The sequence below is a fragment of the Myotis brandtii genome, unplaced genomic scaffold, assembly GCF_000412655.1.
Source record: "Myotis brandtii unplaced genomic scaffold, ASM41265v1 scaffold10, whole genome shotgun sequence".
Taxonomy (NCBI): Eukaryota; Metazoa; Chordata; class Mammalia; order Chiroptera; family Vespertilionidae; genus Myotis; species Myotis brandtii.
This window is the reverse complement of record NW_005353325.1, coordinates 189,726-198,025: the sequence shown is the minus strand read 5'-3', so window position 1 is coordinate 198,025 and position 8,300 is coordinate 189,726.

The following is an 8,300-nucleotide window of genomic DNA, read 5'->3' as shown; positions in this document are numbered from 1 at the left end:
AAAAAAGAGCCTTTAATTAATGCTGCATCTTTGGACTCACTGCAAAACCTGAAGCCATTTCTGCAGCTTAAAATGACAAAGGAAGGTTAAGTAGAAATTCTTTTTTTCCCCTTCAGTTTGATAACAAAAACTACTTATCTAATGGGCAAACAAGGCTTTTAAAGGGGTGTTAGGTTAACCAGATGCAGGGCCACGTAATTATTCCCAGGCCTAGGAGCCATGGATGAAAAAGCTGCCGGTTGGACTGGAACTTGAAGCCACAGGCATGACATGGGACAGAAGAAAGGCGTTTTCCAGGGGGACTGGAGGCCCCAGCCTGGCTTGTGAAAAGGGGATTGGAAAAGCCAGCCCTGGTTTCTCTCCAGCTCTGCCACCAACTTGCTGGATGATCCAGGGCAAGTCACTTAACCTGTTTGAGCTTCTGTCTTTGAATCTCCCCTCCCAGCTCTCAGTGGGGTCTGGGTCCGTCTGCCCTTGCTTCCTGCTCAATGAGGTGTGGCTGGGCCGACCCTTTCCATCCAGACCTGAGAGGGGCAGGGAGGCTGCTGTGGTCCAAGTGGGGTATGAAGCAGCAGCAAAGGCTGTGAACATAGAAGAGCATGGGGTGAGGTGGACGGCCAGGACCCTGGAGACCAAGAGGACTCTGGCTGGCCTCCTGCAAATACTCTGAGCCTTTATGTCTAGCTCCCCGAGAGTCTGAGGGATCAGAAACAATCTCGGCACGTCTTAGGTTCCCTTCACAGGATGGCGGAGGCCAAGGCGGTCTGGCCAAATGGAAAGGGGGGAATCAAGACGAAAACAAGCTGCATCGCGTGTGCTCAAGCTTTTGGAGCGTGCAGCCCACGGGGGAGCACACAGGAACGTTCCTGCCCTTTGTTTTGACAGAAAACTGCTGATTCGAAGAAGCTAAAGGCTTTTCTTGGGATTTCAGCTCTCCCCGCCTCCCCCAGACTGCACTTAGCCCCCTTGGTGCCTCAGCACCCCCACAAAATTACATGTTGGGCTCAAAGCACCCTCCCTGGGCAGAGCGGCCAAGAGGAAGGAATGCCAACCATTGGAGGGGCTGGCTCCAGTTTAGGGGAGCGGGCCTATTGTGAGCCGGCTCCTCCAGCCCACCGCAGCCATCCACCTCCCTCTGGTGGCAGGAATGTGGGCACCACCAGGAAGCTGGGCCACCCCTGCCCAGCCTGGAAACACAGGGCTGTCCCCCAGACAACCACTGAGCCCTGCTGAGCTACTCCACAACTAGAGCTGGCCTGGGTAGAACACTTTTACTTTTTTAATTTTAATTCTTTCATGGCCTCGTACTACAATGAAATCCACAGCTCTTAGGTGTATAGGTCATGATTATTTACAATGTGTATACCTGAGTTCCCATTGTACCAATCAGGATATCAAACATTTCCATCACCCCACCCACTCATGCTCCTTGCCAATCATCCTACTCCACAGAGGTAATCCCTGTACTGATTTCTATCACTATAGGTTAGTTTTGTCCATCTGAGAATTTCATATAAATGGAAACAAATAGCACTTCTGTGGGCTGTTGGCAACTCGGGCTTCTGATATGCGTTGTTATATGTTTCAGTAGTTTGTTCCTTTTTATTGGTAAGTCACATCCTATTGTATGGATGTACCTTGCTCTTTGTGGGGTTTTTTTTTATTTCACTGTTTTGTTTTCTTAACTTTTCTTTTGCAATTACAGTTTATATTCAATATCATTTTGTATTAGTTTCAGGTGTACAGCATAGTGGTTAGACCCATGGTCGGCAAACTGCGGCTCCTGAGCCACATGCGGGTCTTTGGCCCCTTGAGTGTGGCTCTTCCTAAGCCATAGGGAGTACCCTAATTAAGTTAATAACAATGTACCTACCTATATAGTTTAAGTTTAAAAAATTTGGCTCTCAAAAGAAATTTCAATCGTTGTACTGTTGATATTTGGCTCTGTTGACCACTGGCCTAGTCTATTCTCTGCTCCCAGATCAAAAGTAGCCTTGTCTGGGGTATGGAAAACAAAACCAGACTGGGAGCACCTTCAAACCCTCCTTCCCAGATAATAGCCATTACTTGACCTCTCCATTTAAGATAAAAGAAAGAACCTCTGGAGAGGCCTTTGAAAGGCTTGTCTTTATTTTGTCCACCTCAGCACTCTCACATAGTGCTAAAGCCACACCCAGGGGGAAATGGCATTTGTCAAAAACTTTACAAGCAGATATTTCATTGCTTCTGGCTGAAAGACCATGACCATGAGCAAGAAAAACCTTACCTTTTGTAGGTGGAGGAAGGGAACGGCACCAACTGTTAGTCTGGTGGGGTCAGCCTGGACCTGGGCTTGTTGTAGGCAGGTAGACAGACAGGAGCAGAGGAAGGGCGATGGGCCATGTACAGAAGGTGGCCAGGGTGGAATACCCCGATACCTGGTAATGAGAAAGACCTGGTAGAGCAGATACTGGAGGTATTCAATTCAAGACCTTGCCCCTAGGACCTCTCTCCACCCTAGAATGCCCCAGGTCTAGGGGTGGGATGCTCCTGACCTTTTCTCTTCTGGCATGTGGTTAGTCATGTGGCAGACCTCCCCACCCCCACCTGTAGAGAACAAGGAGGGAGGAGGGGGACTGGAGGAAAGCCCATCTAACTGGCTTGCAAGAACAGAAGCCGACAGGACAGGCCCTGATAGGTCAGTTTGAAGAAGAAAGCAGTTAACTCCCCTTCAAGGGTTAAAGGGAATCCTAGCCCGCTCCCCAGGGCAGCTCTTTGAGCCACCCACTTGAAATTTCTGGTGTGTACTTTCTCTTTGCTTGCTCAAATAAATTTTCTTTAGCGAGTTTGAGTCCTTGCTCTGAATTACTTTCTTAGCCAGAACCCAAGTACCAAGGTTGCTGAACCCAGGTTTGGTCTGACCCCACCGGTCAGACACCTGGTGCAATTCCCACCACCTACAACAGGTTTAGCAACCTCAGTACTTTCGTTCCAGCTAGGAAAGAATTCAGCCAAGACTCAAACTATAAGAGAACAATTATTTATAAAATCACAGAGGTAGAAGAAGTAATTCCTAGAAGAAATGGGCTCAGGAAACAAGTTATAGAGGTAAAGGAAGGGCCCTTGGAGCTTGGGAGTGAGGAATATAATGGTAAAGTGCTGGGCAGGGGGGGAGGGGAAGGCAGATAGAGAGGGGGAAGGGAAAGGCTCAGGCATATGCCCAGGAGGGAGAGCTTGCTGGGTACCTCTTTCCTCAGGGCTTTAAGTGTGGAGATCTTAGGGGGAGGTCCCAGGGGAAGATCTCAATAGAATATTCAGCAACTTTCTTGGTGTGTCCTTTCAGGTTTAGGTCTCCACTAATTGAATGATTGGATGGAACCAGGGCAGGGGGTCATTAGCCAATGCAGCTGTTTTTTTCTGGGCCTGGAGCTGAAATACAACTGAGGTCTAAATGTTAACTCTAGAGAGGAAAGGTCAGGGGGTCCAAACCACATGGCCAGTAATCTGCTAGGGGAGGAAAGGTCACCCTGGGCGCAAGGTCCTACCCTACAATTGTCCTTTGCAAGGCTCTTTGTGACCTGCTATAACTGGCCCATCTTCCTTGCTCTGCTCATGTCTAACTGCCTACCACATACCAAATCAGAGAAGAAACGTCCAAACTTGTAAGGGTTTTTATGAGTTTATTTGAGCCAAACGGACAACAGTTGCCAGGAAGCAAAATCTCAAGTTGAGAAAATAAGAGGTAAGGTAAGGGAGTGACATGAAATCCATTGGTGATAGATTAGGGAGATGGGAGAAAGAAAAAGAAATCTTTGAGATTGGATAAAAATAAAATGAATAGACACATACCTCTTTTACATTGGTGGGTATAGGACAGTTAACAATTAACATTTAGGTCACAGAGATGGTATGGGGAAGAACAAGATAACAATGAGGGGTTCTGTGGTCTCCTGCTCGCATGCAGTGGTTGTGTCCTGAGGGATCTGGAAAAGGAGATACTCTGACATTGCAAATAGATCTCAATAGAATATTTAGAAGCTTTTCATGTTCTCTTAGATGCAAAAAGACAACAGACAAGGCCAGTTAAGGTAAAAATGGACCTTTCTTCAGGAAGACACTGACCTAGGACATGACTACTCACCATGACTCCCTTTTAGTTAGGAAGTTTTCACTCCAGACTGTGGTAGACAGTTAGAGAGACATGAGCAGAACAAGGACAATGGGCCTGGGTCATCAGGGGGGAAAGTATTACCCGGAAACCCCAATGGGCTCGGGCTGCCTGTCCCTGTGTCCAATAAGGCAGGATTGAATGATAGAAGGTGTTTACTGAGAAGGACAGCCAAGCAAGAAGACAGGGTGCTTACAAGCATTCAAATCCTGTCTTATAGCAAGGTGCAGGGGACAGGATTATAAAGGGAAATGGGTTAGGGTGAGGCTGGGAATGGAATGCAGCTAGATGCAGCCCCCGGAGGTGTGCAGAATTCAGCTATTCTTGGTCTTCAGGTGATGAGAAGATGTCTTGACGCGTGGTGGGGACAGCCTGACCATGCTTAACGGTTCTGCTTGCTTGCTAGGTACATTGCATATTGTCTGCAGCTGAGTCACCTCCTCAATTACTTTGTTTGGGATCCAAGGGAGTGCAGGTGCACCAGCCTAAGAAATGAAACTCAGAAAAACTTAACCCTCTGTTCACATAAGCATATGTATTCTAGGATTTAAAATTAATATGATTATTTTTCAGATTAATTCAGGTGCTCCATCTATCATATTATAAGCCCCCCTCCCTCCATCAAAAACGCTGGGTGTCTAGTAAAAGACTGTTGTAGGCTGAGATCTCCCCCCTCTGCCCCCCCCATGACCTTTCTCCCCTAGCATAGTACTGGTCATACGGTTTAGACCCCCCAGATCTTCCCTCCCTAGAGATAATATTCGGCCTCCGTTGTATTTCAGCTCCAGGCCCAGAAAAGCAGCAAAATCAGACAAAGGACACCAAGGCTGCCCTCAGAACCAGCTGCACTGACTAATGACCCCCTGTTCTCACGCTGACCAATCAATCAGTGGAGACCCAGACCCTGAAAGGACAGACCAGGAAAGCTGCTAAATATTCTATTGAGATCTTCCCATGGGACATCCCCTAAAACCTCCCCCCTTAAAACCCTTAGGATAGAGGACCCAGTGCTCTCTCCCTCCTGGGAGCATGCCAGAGCCATTCCCTTCCCTCCCCATTCCCCTCCCCGATCCCTGTCCTATCTTATCCCTCCTTCTTAACTCCCCCCACCTCCCAGGCACATTACCATTACTTTCATCATTCTCAAACCTCCTAGGGCCCTTCCTTTGCCTCTGTAACTTGTTTCCTCAGCCCATTTCCTCTACAAATTACTTCTTCCACCTCTGTGATTTTATAAATAAATATTCCCTTATAGTTTGAGTCTTGGCTCTGAATTCTTTTCTAGCCAGAACTCAAGTACCAAGGTTGCTATACCCAGGTCCAGAATGACCCCATCAGTCTACCACAGGGTGTCATTCCTGCTGCCTACAACAAAATCCCATGTGGTTACTTTAAGTCTCTGAGTTTGTAAGGCCTGCCGTGCATGTGCATGCCCCCCCCCTGAGCTTGTCAGGTTTAGCCCCTTTTTTGTCCACACAAGATGTATTTTACATTCGAAAATCAACCACTAATTCATCAACCGGCTGAAATGGAAAACTAAACCAAACCATCCTTTCTCTAGAATGATGCAGAGCAAGGAAAGTGTTTGATAAGTAACACCCATTCTTGATTTAAAAAAAAAATACCAAAACTAAAAAAAATAAATTAAAAATTAAAAAACACCAAAACTATCAGCCATTAGTGCATGCCTGATACTAGGGTGGGGGCAGGGAACATACAAAATGAGACTACCCATTCTATCTCCTACTTTCTAGTCTCTTACGGAATTCATATAGCATAAGGAGCTGCCTATTGCCTACAATATAAAGCTTAACTTCTATGCATAGCCTACAATCTACTTCATTTCATCTTGATCTCTCTTGCCAAATTCAACTTCTGCTAGTTTTTGAAATACATCCTTGTCTTAGTCACATGAGAGTAATTCAAAATTCCACCTGTATAACTTTTATTTTTTTGCCTGCATACCTTTGGCAAGCTATTTTCTGGGCTTAGAGGGTTCTCTATATTCTATTGTTGGCAAAATCCAGCTTACCCTGATCTCCTCCTCATCTAACTTCAGTCTGTTCTTTATAGGCACACCGGGTGATTTTTGTTTTGCATATGAATCTGGTCATGAAATATCCTGCTAAAACATTTCCTGGCATACAGAAATTTCATGGGCCATAAATCCCAATGTGCCATTTCTTATTTTCCTATAATATGTCTATATAATATACACCTTTGACATAACTTTTTTCCACATATTTTTATTGATTTCAGAAAGGAAGGAACGGGGAGAGATAGAAACATCAACGATGTGAGAAAATCATTAATTGGCTGTCTCCTGAACACCCCTGCCTGGGGACGGAGCCTGAAATCCAGGCATGTGCCTTGACTGGGTATCAAACCATGACCTCCTGGTTCATAGATTGATGCTCAACCACTGAGCAACACCGGCTGGGCAATCTTTGACATAACTTTTACTGAAATCTTTCCCTCAAGTCCCATACTCGTGTTTACTTGATTGTTTAAAGTTTTCTTAGTCATTAAATTCTGTCATTTCTGGGTATCCCGCTCCCCACCTTCAACTCAGGATGGCACCTAAGGTGGGGTGGCTACTGGTGTCTACATTAACAAAGACATCTGTTCTGGGGTCATTTTCTTCTTTGACATCACTGCAATGCATAACTATCTCTTCTTGTGGCTTATGGTCTTAAGCATATATCCCCATTGGTATCTGCTAAAGCCGTGGTCCACAAACTGCGGCTCGAGAGCCACATGCGGCTCTTTGGCCCCTTGAGTGTGGCTCTTCCTAAGCCTTAGGAGTACCCTAATTAAGTTAATAACAATGTACCTACCTATATAGTTTAAGTTTAAAAAATTTGGCTCTCAAAAGAAATGTCAATCGTTGTACTGTTGATATTTGGCTCTGTTGACTAATGAGTTTGCCGACCACTGACCTAGTCTGTCTTCTTTACCTAATTGTCATCAGGGAGACAGAATCGTGCACATTCTAGCTTTATCAGGGTTAAATAAGATGACTCACATGGTCGCCATAAAGGGTGCCATGAAATTGACTCTGCCTCCCCTTAGTTTGTATGTTGTCTTTTCTAGTTGGATGGCTGAAAGGAGTCCACATTGATAGGCCACAGCTCGGCCTCTGGACACGGCTCCATGGCTGTTGAGCCAACCTGTGCCCTGTTCTTTGACAGAGGTTCTCTGTGTTTTCCAGGTGGTAATAAGCATTCTGCTTATTAATAGGATGGGTAGACAACTGACTAAAAGGGGAAAACTGCTGAATTAATCAAATCAGTCTCACAGAACTCACCAATTTTCTGTACAGGGGAAGTTGTCCTCCATAACTTAGAACTAGACTTAATTATTACTGACTTAAGAAGTTTGGATACTTACATAATTGAGGTTACAGCAATGTAGAAAATCGGGGCATTGTTGTAAGGGCCAGACTCAAGCAGCTGAGAAAGAGTAGATGGAAAAATGACCAACTCTGGCCTTAGACCCCCCAAAACACCGCCACCAAAAACAGACCAGCCCCCCCTCCTCCCCCCAAAACACCGCCACCAAAACAGACCAGCCCTGCCTGGACCTGATCTAGACGACTTGCTTGAACCTCTTTCCAATGCAGTCATCTTGTATGGTGTGTTTTTTCCCCAATTTAACCTAATAGTAAGAATCACTGATATTTGTTGTAGAAATGCGGATTCCCTGGGACCCCATTTCTGAAATACTGTAGTGAGAGGGGCCTGGGAATCTATATTTTTAACAAGCAAATGCGATTTACCTCTTACTGTGCCAGAATTCTAGATGTTGGTGATCATAATAGTTGTTATACCAGAATTATAAATTGTTTTGGTTCTAAAGACATCTTTTAGGTTCCATCTATTTATTGTAATGAAATCTACTACCATTAAAGAATTTGACTTGTTATGTATGTAAAAGTGTGTGGGTCAGAATTCAGGACTGCTGCTGAAGTAGTTTCTAAGTATAAAACTAAGTTAAAATCTGGAATTGTGGAAATATACAACTACGAATTAAAATCTGGAAACTGTAGTCATAGTGTAAATGTTGTAAATCTTGACAATACAAAAATAATACATCTTACAGAAATCAGGATGTAAGAAAGTGGAAGAATCTATTTTTCTGATCTGACGCAGAG